Here is a 14,587-nt window from a genome sequence, read left to right on the forward strand (position 1 = left end):
CAAAACCCTTAGACACTTAGCAAAAGTTTAATGATTTTTGTTGAGCTTAAATTTACTGACATTAAAGTGGCACGCAAGAGCAATAAGAACGGGTATCCGGTGGGTAAGTACTAGAACGGTGTATTTGTGATGAAAAACACTTTTTTTATGGCCTTATAAAAATACTTTAGATTTGAAGATTTTCGTTCCATGTCAAACAGGCCAAAGCACTGCCCATAATTCTATGCGATAGAAATTAACGTAAAGCACTTCAAATTTATAATGCAGCAAGTAAAATATGGCAGAATTGAATGTTCAGTTTTACGTAAATGTTGCGACCTTTAGAAGACATCATGTCCATAAATTCGTAAATAAATTTGTCATTCAGTTTGTTAAAACAGTTGTCAGTTATTAGGTAAAGAAGGACTCCTATGTTTTGCGGGTCACTGATCACGACCATAGCATCAGAATTTCGTTTTAAAAATTGCGGAAGATTTGTTTTAATTTATCGGATTTAAATTTATTCGGAAATTTACAATTCTTCACAAAAATATCAAAACTGCTTAAGATTTTAAAATTGGGGGTTCCCGAAATCAGATTTTAAAACTTCAAAATGGTGGACCCTTATTGGATCTACAATTTATCACAAAGGAATCAAATTCGAACGGATGTACATGGCGTATGAGTTACCCAGACGAGATGAGAATGTTACTCATACGCCGTGTACCAATGTTCGGTTTAAATTTTTAATGTTTAATGGTAAATGGTAGATCTAATATGGGCCCACCATTTCGAATTTTTAAAATCTGATTTCATATTCATAACCCGCGACCTTAAGAACCCGCAATTGTAAAGTTTTAAGCGAGACCAGTCGGTTTAAATATTTTGGCCGCCATATTGGGTCCACCGTTTTCAATTTTGCAAATCTGACTTCAGATACCTATTCACCTAACTATTCACCGATATCCCCCGAGTAATAAATTATAAGTAAAATCTTATTGGATCCACCATTTTTAGTATCGAAGTTGTGAAGCTATATTCGTGATCAGCAACCCTAAAGACATTGGAATCCGACTTTACCTAATATCTGACAACGGTTTTAACAAACTGAAAGACAAATTTATTTACGCATTTACAGGCATGACCTTTTTTTAGGCTCGCATATTTAAATGGGCACTACTGAATTTTCGATTCTGCCACATTTTATTTGCGGCATTATAAATTTTCGAGTCTTTTGACATGCTTTACGTTAATATCTATTACATAGAATTTTGGACAGAGCTTTGGTCCGTTTGACATGGAACGTCCCATAGCTACGTAGTTACTTTTGTAGGTATGTATGTAGTTATGAATATTACTTTCGGGTTGAATTTTTCCTACATTTGTTATAAAGTAATTTAAGTAATTTAAGAGGAAAGTAACAGCCGTCTTTTAGGTCGAGATGCGTGAAATTATGTTTCCGATATGTGTGTACATATGTACGTATTATTGCGCATATGCGTGGGAGTGCACTTGGCATCCCATGGCATCCAGATGAATAGCTACATAACTATGTATATACATGGAAATAGCAGTCAATAAAAATATGCAGCAGCGCATGCGTACATATCTCCATGTACATATATCTACGAGTATCTCCACTCGACGTAGTGCATATGCTCGGTCGGGAATGCAAAATATTTTGTAAGCGTTTAAGTGAGCGTACAAGTACTGGTGTGTGCGTTTGCATTTGCCAGTGATGCAGGATGCGTACGAAATTTGAATTTTAATCTGCATACACTGCAATTTTATTTATTTATCACAGAAATAACTTGGACGCAACTATGAAAGTGTTGTTGTAGTAGGAAAGGAAGTCGAAAAGAAACTTCAAAATGTTCATATGTAGGTACCTCTCACGTAGGCTCTGATGTTGCGCTGATTTTAGCAGCAACTTCCGATCCTATTCCAGCATCCCATTGCTTGCTGCTCGTAGCAGCAATCTCTGCTGAGATATGCCAGCATTCTGCACTATGACAGGAATACGAAATTTGCATTTTACTATATTAAATAAACTTTCAGCTGCGTGGTATGAGCGATTTTTGTGTGGCAAGCAGATAATGCACACCAAATCGAGCACAATAAAAGGCTGGCATACGGACGTAGCTACATGAATATACATTTAAATACGAACATATATCGGAAGAGCATGTATATTAATGCAGATTTGCTTGCCTTCAAGTATCTACATATCTATGACTGCACCTTGCTTGTGCTTACAAACTACATAGTTGCTCTGTACACAAATTTGTCTGCAGTTTATCGAAAATTCCGTTTTGCCAAGAGTTTTTTTCTGCTAAGTACAATTTTATTGAAATTTTATAATTTCCTGTGCATATCCTTTCATGCCTTAAATGGAATTTTTTTTTTAATAACCGAAATGCCATTGAATGAAATGATTGAATGAAGACAAGAATATTGCCACCTAGAATTTTCTAAAACCCTTGAAGCATAGCAAAAGCGTACAAATAGCCACTATTTTCCTCTTTGTTTGTAGTCTTCTGTTTTGCAATTGAAAAAAAAATTAAAAGGCAACATTAAAACTGTTTCCATCGTAGCCAAATGACTGAAGCAGTGAGTATTAATCGGTTGGCCCAGGAAATAGCCGAAGTGCTCGGCGAAGCTATATGAAAACCGCAAGTGCCCTGCAGCTGGATTCCAACATTCGCTATCGCTAATTTTGATCGCCAAAAATCTCCAAGAGAATAGCAGGCGCGCCTAGCAACCTGCAACACCTACTTACATGCCCCTCATACTGCCAGATTTTGCAGTGTACACATTTCATCTGTTACTTTTCCATGTTGTATACTTTTAGGTCCCGCTGTTTTTCAGTTAGAAAAATTTGGTGCCGAAAATTTTTCGTTTCGATTGTCAGAATTTCATTCCCAGCAAGAACAGTGACGGTCACTTTCCTAGTGACGTGACCGCCACGCGTGCCCGCTAAATTTCGGCACGTTTTGCTATCACATGCCTGCTTGCTCATATGTGAAAAGGTTAGCTTGACTACTAACTCATATGTAAAATATAGCACGCACAAAAAACAATAGATGGCACTTCAATCAAAAATTATTACAGGTGTGTTAGTCAGCCTGAAAACACGTACATACATATGCCAAATCGCTTCGCAAAGCTCATACAGCCCACCGTTCCATCGTCTGTGGTACTCAGCGTCGCAAACGCGTAAAGGCTCGTAAATGTTCCGCAGAATCATTATTTTGAACACTCCAATAGCCGCTTCATCAGACATTTTTATGGTCCATGATTCTGCACCGTACATAATAATAATATATTGGTGCTTCCACAATCTGCCTTATGAGTTTCGTTCGAAAAAAATTTCACCCGAAAATTTTTATTCCGCCCATAGTAAATACATGGAAACCAAATGTTAAAAGTGAACCGATTCGGGAAAAATGAAACTCATGAATATGTTAGTGTACGGCCGAGCTTCTCCTCCGATTTGTGGCGTGCGCCTCAATGTTGTCACACAAAGGGGATTATATTTTTATGGGAAGTTCTTTTCATGGCAGAAATGCACTTAGAGGTTTGACATTGCCTGCCGAGGGACGAACGTATAAGAAAAAACTGTTTCTTTTTGCCGGATCGACCTCAGGCCATGCGAAATGGTAGTGCGCACTTCTGACCACCACACCACTGCGGTTTCTTTATAAGAGAGACCATAAGAACATTGTTTATTAATAGTTCCTTCTGTCTGAAATCAGTAAGAAACAAAAAGTCGTTTTGTAAACATCTAAAAGCATAAACAGACGGCAGCGTTGATCCAGATTAACTCGGGAATTAACTGCAGTTGATCCGGATTAAGTCCGAGTTAATCCGGATCATCGCTGCCGTCTGTTTAAGCTTTAAGTTAAAGGCTTATAAGCATGCAAAGGTACACAAAACCAGTTTTTTGAACCGTAAGTCAAGATTTCATACTATATTTGTGTCCCTTGACTTATACTTTCAACGTGCTATCTTTTGATACGATGTCATATATTAATGCCTCCATATATGTCTTTTAGTCTAAGAGTTGAACACGAGGTGTACAGAGGAGTTTTTAACCTATGTAGCACACGAATTCAAATTAAAAGCTTACGGAGAATGTATATGATATAATTTACGCCACCGGTACACCGGGTGTATTAAAAAGGTGCACTAAGCAATTCCAATGGTTTTCAACTGTGGCTCCATTTTTCAAATTAAAAAAACCTATCCCACACAATAATACACAAACTTGTTCTACAGAAAAATATTGCCTGGATATTGATCGGTCTACAATATTTTTATTTTGTTTATTTTTTCTTAAAATGATGTTGGGAGTTGTAATTTGATGAAATCCATCATATAAATCAAAAAGTGAATTTTGAATTTTTTATTAGTTATGACTTTTTGCATTTTAACGATGATGTTTGTTACGTCTTTTTGCATTTCGGGTGACTTTATATATGTATTAGAGAGCTGCATGAATTCATTCAAAACGGCTTGTGAATTATTCATATATAAAACGGATGAATGATTTTGGCTTAAAATTTTTTTTGAATTTGACTTAATACCTGCTCTGATATATGTGTCGACATTACAATATTCAAAGAAATTAAAAATTAACTGAATTGAAATAAATGAAAATTTTTTGTATGAATATCCAAAAATATGTTTTCTGTGTGCATATCCAAAAATATGTTTTCTATGTGCATATCGATGGTCCTCTGTAATAACGACACAACTCAAAATTTCATATTTTTCAGTAGAGCCAATTAAAGACTTGGTTTTTCGTAACTAAGCAATAATATGTCTTGGAACGTAATTATTCCAGATTATTCATTCATTCCGTCATACTGTATGAACAATTTGTAAGCTTTCAAATGATGACTTTTTCTAAAGATTTAGCAGTTGATCGACTGCATTTTCCACAGGATAATATGGTTATTTATAAACCGAATCCGCTATGTAACTAAAAAACATGAAATTTTGAGTTGTACCGTTATTGCAGAGGACCATCGATATGTACAAACATGTAAGTATGTAGTGATATGCACCTATTAAAATATGAACAAATTTCCTTGCAGAAAAAAGCTTTAACCAAAATGAGTTTGAATGATTTAAATGTTTTTCATTCATTTATTCACATTCTTTCATTTGTAGGTAGAAAATTGAAAACAAAATGTATATTCATAACTTCCAAAATTCCAAACGCTGAGTGTTTTATATGTGAAATAGAATATTCAATCCAACTGTACTCTGTTTGGCTAGAAGTTTGAATGAATTCATGAAGCCCTCTAACATGTATGTAAAAGTACATAGCCTTTCACCTCATTGGTTGGTCCTTAGTAAGCCTGTAAAGGTGCACACGTATGCACAAACAGACTTTCTTTGAGAACTTTAAGTCATATTGCATTTGCATAAATAAACGAGCATATGTGCTAGTATGTTTGTAAGTACACGTCACAATATTTATTATCTACACTAGTTCATTTATATCCTTACATCAGAATTCTCAAAATACCAGTAAACAACACAGGTAACCTCTGGCAAAATTGAAATGAAAATTCTCATTTAGTTGCATATCCTGTTTTGATAAAATTTTAATATCCTGTTGCATGTTTAAATGTTGCAGATGTTTGCAGACACTACTACAACACTTTTGTAAGTAAACGCAGATAATTTTCCATACAAATATATACAGTAAGAAATTTTTACTCTGCTGTTTATGTGCGTAGTATACTAAGTGCAAAGTTGATGTTTTCACCAATGGCTGGCTTATAGTCTTTATCTATAGTTATTATCTAAATTTTATTTAAACTTTTTTGTTTCAAAAAATCTGATGAAACTAGGTTTATGTAGTTCTGATTTTAGCCAATTGACCATCCTTCCACATGTAAATTTTCCTCCTGAATCTGAATATGGAGTCAAGTTTTATGAAAGTAAAAAACTTTTAGAGATATAGAGGTTTTCTCAGGTTTGAAAAAGTCAATTCACTTTATTGCAATTATCTTTGGACGTGATTAGCGAATTTCAGTTTTATTTTCCTTAAACTAAAGCCAACTGAATTTCCTATTCAAGTTGTATACGACACTTTTCATTCGAACCGTCGCCCTCGGAGCTATTTACGATAATTCTTAGCATATTGCAATAAAGGGAGGTTTTTGAAAAATTGCCTTAAATTAGAATCATATGGATTTAATATTTTCAAGGAAAGTTGAAAGTCGTATGCCTACTGTACATGCAACTGCTTCCTGAAATTTCTCAATTCGACAGCCCTTTCGAAACGTCTGACACGGTCTTAAGTTTGAGTTACATCGGTCCATAAATATTTCGACTCCAGCGCCACCTAGCGGTTAAATTTTTGGCAACGTATGTTTCTATTGTAATACGGGTACTGAATTTGAGCTAAATCGGATCATAAATAAGGGTTTTCTAAATATCTCGACTTCAGCGCCAAGTAGCCATTCGGTAGTCAATATTGTGACCATATATTTTATACTGTGTAAAGAAGAAGAAGAAGAAAATTTCACGAAATTTACTAGATAAATTTCTTTTCAATGAGTCTTGAATATCAGAAAAAAAATAATATTTTTCCAAATAAAATTAACTGAATTCTACACTAAAATCTAAATTTGGAATATTAATAAACTAGGTACGAAGCAGGGACCGAACACAACAGTTATTGATGAAAATTGTCATGGAAAAATTCACTATAAAGGAAATGCTCTACAACTAAGTGATACATACAAATCGATTTCTTTTTTCACCGAGACTCAAATTTGAGAATAAATTTTTATTAGCAATTTTTAATGCATAATTAAAAAAAAATAATTATTATTTTTGATTTTTATATTATAAATCCAAAATTATTTTTGATTTTTATATTATTAATCCAAAATAACAATTATTTTTGATTTTTATATTATATGTCCTAGATAACAGTTATTGAAGACTTAGTCAGTTAGTTATTGAAGTTAAATTAGTCAGTGACTTTTACTTTTAAAAGCGATCAACCGACCGACTTTTATTTTTTAAATCATTCGTATAAAAGTCATTAACATTTTTCGCAGTTAGGAAGGTGTTGGGAAACAAAAGTTTACTACGACTTATACAAATGACTTTTACAAGTATGATTTAAAAACTAAAGGTCAGTGACTGATTCTTATTTATGACTTTTATTAATAAAAGTCTTCGATAACTGTTATCTAAGACATATAATTAAAAAATCACAAATAACTGTTATTTGCAGATCATTTAAATAAAAATCAAAAATAATTGTTATTTTGGATTTATTAAATAACAGAAATAACAGTTATTTAAAGAGTAATTAAATAAAAGTCGAAAAATAATTGTTAAAGAGCGATTTTTTTGATAAAATCTGTAACTGTTACGGTCCCTGGTACGAAGCTCTAGAAGTATATTACAGACGTCTCGTCGTTGAGGCAGAATTTTCCAAAAATGGGACACATGGACACGACATTTTGCAAAACATGTGCGTTTTCAGGGAAAATAAGTTTTTAACCATTTTCTACCAAAAATGTATACGACTTGCAATAAGTCGTCGTATATATTAGGCTCAAGTAATTTGTTTAAATAAATTTCGGCGCGCGCTCAGCCCAATGCCAATGAAAAAACAAACTATTCCCACTACTCCCTTTATTAACGAATCACTAATGGATTCACACACGCAAGTGTTTGCGGTTGAAATCGCTAATTGGCTTAGCTTTGTTTAATTATTTACAAGTACTCAAGAAATCGTCTACCAAAGCATAACTACAAATAAATGTACAAATCGCAATTACGAATACTTGGCAATAAAACCTGCAGCCGAGAGTTCATTATGAAATTCGAATCCTTTCAAAAATGAGTAGCTGCGGTTAGACAATTTCAGTTGAATTTCAATTTTGTGAGTTGTGCTGAATGCACGTGCAGGTATTTAGTGTGCGTACATGCCCAATGCGTACGTATATGTATATAAGCGCCCCATGGCGCAGGCGGCATCTAGCTGGGTGGCAGCAGACCACCCAATTGCAACCGCAAAAGCAACAGCGGAATGACACAAGCGAGTATGACTTAATTCCCTGGTGGATTTTCATTCACGCTACCGCTACTGTCGCGCCAAACGCATTGCCGGCGTGGCATGCAGCTGAAGTTGAAGCGCCATATTTTTTAAAGCCAACCAATTTTTGCACTTTGTGCTGCAAATCAAACTAATTAATGCGACCACACACGCATCAAGCAATAGCAGGGGCCACAGCGGCAAAGGGAAGTGCGCCGCATTGCAATGTCACCAAAGTCTTTGGCGTAGTATGCGCAGCTGATGCTGCTGCTGCAAATGCAAAGGATTCACATGCCTAAGATGCTTCAAGCAAGTGCTTAATTTTTCTGCTATGCTGCGTTGCTTTAACGCTGTAGCGGATGAGATGCAGTTGCGGCAACAATATTATACGATGCGAACGCTATGGCCTTGTGCGCTACAATAGGACATGACAGCTCCTGCGACTTCCCTGCAGTGGAAATTACTAGTACTGAACTAGATTTCTATTAGTTTGCTATGCAGTTCAGCCAGTTATGTGTTGAATTTTTGTTTAATATTCAAATAGTTTTTCAAAACAATTTTTTTGTTTTATTTTTCTGTGAAAATATTATCCAAGCTTTAACCTAAACCGTGGTTTCGAACTTTATAAAACGTTTAGGGAATATCAAAAAATTTTCTTTTCCACTTTCAGGAGTGCATCTTCTTGATGTTGTTGCACAAATGGAGGAACTTACAGTTTTACGCCGCCTCCGAATGGCAAGTCGATTTTACGCGAAACTTTTTCATGGCAGAAATACACTTGGTGGTTTGCCATTGCCCGCCGGGGGTCACAGAAAAAAACCGTTTAGATCTTACTTGAACGAGGGGTCGAATCCATATCTTACGAAGTGGTACTATGCTTCTCTAACAACTCAGCTACATCGTCTTTGTCCAAAATCCGAAGGAAGAAAAAACTCAGTTCTTTCCTCACCATGACAGGGAGACCTATTGTGCATAAACCTTTACTTTATGCGTGAAGTATTTGAATTTGTGTGAAGTATTTGAATTTGTAACTATGTCCATGTTGTTAAAAAGCTCATACAGTTCGCCATTCCATTTTTTACGATATCCGCCATCCACGAAAACAGGGCCGTAGATTTTGCGTAGGATAGTTCTCTCGAAAGCCCCCAAAGCCTTCTCATCTTTGTTCGACATCATCCAAGATTCTGCGCCATATAAACGGACGGGCATGATGAGAGATTTGTAAAGCGTGAGTTTCGTCGAGAGAGGGCTCTGCTTTTCAATTGCCTACCGAGCCCAAAGTAGCACCTGTTGGCAAGGGTTATTCTTCGCTGACGTTGTTGGTGGTGTTTATCCTGGATCCTAGGTAGACAAAGTCATTCACTACTTCAAAGTTATATCTGCCAACAGTGACGTGTGTTCAGTAACCCGTGGACTCTTTATATGTTGCCAGGAGGTACTTTGTCTTTCCCTCGTTCACCGCTAGACCAACCTCTTTAGCTTCTTTTTCTAAACTGGAAAATGCTGCGGTTACGTCCCTTTGTTTCAGACCTACGATATCGATATCATCTGCCAGCAGAATCGTTCTTTTGCTATATATGGTGCCGCTGCGATTCAGATTGACAGCTCTTATTACGCTTTCCAGCATCAGATTGAAAAAGTCGCACGAGAGTGAATCACCTTGTCTAAAACCTCGTTTGGTCTCAAACGGCGCGGAGAGGTCCTTCCCAATTTGGACGGAGCTGAAGGTTGTGCTCAACGTCACTCTACATAGCCGTATTACTTTTGCGGGGATCCCAAATTTGGACATGGCGTCGTACAGGCAGCTCCCCTTCGTGCTATCAAAAGCAGCTTTAAAATCAACAAACAGATGGTGTGTGTCGATTTACTTATCTAGTGTCTTCTCCAGGATTTGACGTGTCTGGTCAATGGTGGACTTACCAGGTCTGAAGCCACACTGATAAGGTCCAATCAGCTGGTTCGTGAACGGCTTCAGTCTTTCACACAGTATCGTCGACCTTGTATGTAATATTATTCCGCGATAATTGGCGCAAACGGCGGGATCTCCCTTCTTGTGGATTGGGCAAAGTACACTGAGATTCCATTCTTCGGGCACGTATTCATCAGACCAAATTCTGCTTAAAAGCTGGTACATACGCCCCACCAACTCTTCGCCACCGGCTTTGAACAGCTCAGCCGGTATACCGTCGGCTCCGGGGGCTTTGTTTTTCTTAAGCCGCTTTATTGCTGTTCGTGTTGAGGGACGTGAGATTCGTCCCTATACATTGGTTCAGGGTTCTCGTTCATCAAACGCGCCATCTGTTTCGCCATTTAAAAGCAATGTGTTCCCTCCAAATCTCAAGTGTACTATGGACATCTGTTACCAGATTTCCATCTTCATCTTTGCAGGAACTAGGCCCGGTCTTAAAACCATTTGATTGCTGCCTTATTTTCTGATATAATTTTCGAGCAACGTTCCTGTCTGCCGGCATCTCAAGCTCTTCGCACTCACGCCTTTCTGCCTCTCTTTTCTTTCTCTTGAAAAGGCGTCCCACTTCCCTCCTTTTCTCCCGGTAACGCTCAATTGTCGCGCATATCGCCATTGGCTGAAGGGTAGCTTTGTATGCTGCGTATTTTTCTGCAGCAGCCGCGCGGCACTCTTCGTCGTACCAGTTGTTTCTGCGCGGTTGGTAGCAACCAACTAACTCTTCCGCAGCGGTACGAAGGGATTGGGAGACGGAGTTCCACTGCTCATTTATGTCCAGGCGATGAGGAGTTGCTTGATTAAGTAGGATTGGGAGTCGGTCCGAGTCGATGTTGGCACCTCGGATAGAGCGCACATCAAGAACGCTCGAAGCGTATCTTCCATCTATCACAACATGATCAATTTGGTTCTTTGTTCTTTGATCAGGGGACACCCAAGTTGCTTTGTGGATGTTTCAATGCTGGTGTCTGATACTACTGACTACCATGTTCCGTGCCGCGGCGAAGTCGATCAGCCTCTCTCCGTTGTCGGAGGTGTTGTCATGAAGGTTGAATTTTCCGACTGTTGGACCAAATATGCCTTCTTTGCCCACCCTGGCGTTAAAGTCGCCCAGAACGATTTTAGTTTCGATCCTTAGTTTCGTCGTCCTTCTCTTCCGTCGGGGCGTGCACACAAATTAGGCTGATATTGTTAAATTTCGCCTTTATGCGGATTGTGGCGATTCGCTCACTGATGGGCGTGAACCGGGAGACAAGGTGTCGGAGTCTCCGCCCAACCACAAATCCTTTTGTAACCATAATTAAGCCCAAAATATAATAGCGCAGTGGCAGCGGCAGTTTTTCAATTTCAGCTGTTTTTTAGAAAGAGTGGTGTCCAATGAAGCGACTCACAATACAGCAGTGGCAGCTAGCAGTACTGCTCACTTTAGCCCAATTTGACATAAATGCAACGCAGCCAACTTCTGTTTATGTCACTTAAGCCTAAAAAGCAATAATAAAAATGTAAACAACCAAAAGGAAATGTCAAAAAAAGCAGTATTGTGTTTTCTGCGGCAGTAACTGCCAATATTAGCAGTAGCAGCTGATTTTACTGATTTTAAAAACTGTCACTGAATAACTCAGTGAGAGGGGAGACCAGTATGTTAGAGGGTGGTAACTCAACTCAGAGTTGAGTTATTGAGTTGATTCCTATAAGTGAATCGGTAACTCAGACTCCCTGTCCAAAAAAAATGTAACTCAGTAACTCAGTTGATGCCGTAGGGCTCACATGAATCAATTGAATCATAGTGGCTCATATTTGTCCATATAACTCTCTCGCTTCGCCACAGTGTTTAGCATGGCAAAGTCTTGCATTTTGTTTTTGCACGAGGCGAATTTATACAAGGTGGTGGCAAGAGTACAACAACAACAACCACATGTATTTCGTATTGCGGGTGTTATGTCAAATCTCACAAATTCTTATTAATTTCGTTTTTTTTTTTAGTTTTTCTCGAAATATGTATGTATGTAAGATATATAAAGATGTGCATATCAAATCAATTGCCTTTCCAACCATATCCACATTTTGAAATTCGGTACAATAGGTTTCGAAATATAAGCTTTTGAAAATATTGAAAATTCCACCTTTACCCTCCCCCTAGCACCGCCCTATTAATTTGCACACAAAAAAAATTACACCTTTCAAATCAGTAGAAAGGAGCTGACCACGACCACTTTAAAGTTTTGTTTTATCTCAACGGCCGCTTTACCGCATCTATGCCTCAAAACGAGTCTACGATACGAATGAGTGTAACATACAAAGAGTCAAATGAGTTAGTTGAATGAGCTGACTCCTTAAAGTGAGTTGGAGTCATTGAGTCAACTCGTATAAATTTGCTGAGTTACCCACCCTTACAGTATGTTTGCATGTATGTATGTATATAAAAAAAATATTTATTGGACCAAAAAGTAGTGGGTAGGCACTGTGGCCAATGGTAATCAACTATTACCACCTCCGCATGGTTGTAAGCCATGCAGAGTCCGCAGAAGACTCCGGAAGCAGTGTCCGGAGGATGCATCAGACTAGGCCGAGCATGCTTTGAACTGCCATCAAATTATAACTTAAGAAAGTTTTATTACATGGCAGTTGAGAAGTTCATGTACATAAATTTCATTAATTTAATGAAGGAAATTTTTGCACATGCAGCAGTACATAGCATGTATTTAGGCGCCTGGTGTTAGCAGACGCGCCTAAACAGTCACTGCCACTGCCACTGCGCTATTGTATTTTGGGCTTTATGGCCTGCGCTGCTCGGCTTACAATACTGTCTACAGATTCTTCCTTCTGTTCGTACTACTTTGTCATATTTTCATTGAAATCGACAAAACTTTCACCTCGATGATGTTAAAATAACGTAATATGAAAAATGGTCCGAAAGTTTTGAACTAGTTATGCTCTATATCAGCATTTTACCAGTTAATGAACGGAAATGTTCATCGGCATGTGTGGCTTTTTATTTCATGATTTACATATGTATGTGTACAAATGTTGGTGTAGTGTCATGTTATTGATTTAACGAAGCGCGATAACGCTGAACATGAAAATGAAATTGAAGATACTGATGTGGAGGCGACTACTACGTAGTTTGGCTACACACGCTACAAGGATATTGTTTGCCTATTAATTTTGCTGTGATTGAATTTACAAAGTATGTACTCGTAAACGTCATTACAGATATGACTATTTGCGCGCTGCTTGCCATGATGTAGTACGCGTGTGCGTACATTAATACTTGACAGAAGCCTCATGCCACATGAATACGCATTTTAAGCGATTTCCACTGAAATGTACGACTCAGTGAATGCGTACTATTTTGAGGTGCAGAGCTGTTGGCACTGATAATGATGGCGATGATTGTTGTTGTTGTTGTTGTTGCATGCGTAAGTATCATCATGCCAGTAGTCAAAAGCACTATCGATATGAGCGGCAAGACAGCAGTAGCAACCAGTGTTGCCGCCGCTCAAATAACTTTCTAACCAAGATTAGACGTAAAAGTTACCAAATATAAGGAAAATTAACCAATTTTTTTATTAGATTAACAACTCAGGTCATCACAAATTCTTTTATATAGTATGTATAGAAAAAGTTTACAAACCAAAGAAAATGAATTTTTATTTGCATTTTTGAAAAATAAATCCTTTTAAGGCTGTAATATGTAAACACATATTTTAGAAAATCAGCCTGCCCGTATTAGAAGCATATGTATGAATGTTAATATCTTCTAAACATTACCAGACTATAAATGATGTTTTTAAATAAGTACATAGGTACACAGTTTCCAACTTCTTTGTAAGAATCAATGAAATACCTAATCAGCGTGAACAACCACATTGTATATATTTTAAGATTAAGATTAAACAATTGAAAATTGGGCTTATTGAACTATATCGTCGCTCAGCGCGAAATATCTCGTATACGTCAAACGTAGTACCACGTATGCGATGGTAAATAAATTTTACAAAAGCGCAAAAAATCGATTTTTTCGAAACTTTGGAATGGTATTTTCACTGAACCTACTTGATGTAAAATTATTATTATTAACCTTAACTTAAATTAATAAAGTAAGCAGTAATGGAAAAAGAATAACCAAAACTTTTTTATTGTACATACATGAAGGGGTATTGGGTTCCGCATATACGAAGTATTTACATATATATGTACTATCTAAGTATGTATTCATTTGAAGTAGGCTTTAGCCGACCATATATATTATGTATTCTGTATATTATAAAACAAATACATACATATGTAAGTAATATTAACACATTCATTCCAAATATTCTTACTTGGTTTCACTGCTGGGCAGGGTAGCCAACTCATTTTTGAAAATTTCCCACCCATATTTATGTCCTTATATACAAAAAAAGAAAATTATGTATTTTGTGTTTCTGTTTATTTTTATTTTTTAAATGTATTTCATCTATGTATTCATAAACCAAACCAAACTTTTATAACAGTAGTTAACAAATAAAGATTAAAAAAATGTACATATAATATGTATTAACATACATACAGTGGTCGAAAAAAATTTT

Source organism: Rhagoletis pomonella, unplaced genomic scaffold, assembly GCF_013731165.1.
Source record: "Rhagoletis pomonella isolate Grant_MI unplaced genomic scaffold, Rhpom_1.0 Rhpom_scaffold_00006, whole genome shotgun sequence".
NCBI lineage: Eukaryota > Metazoa > Arthropoda > Insecta > Diptera > Tephritidae > Rhagoletis > Rhagoletis pomonella.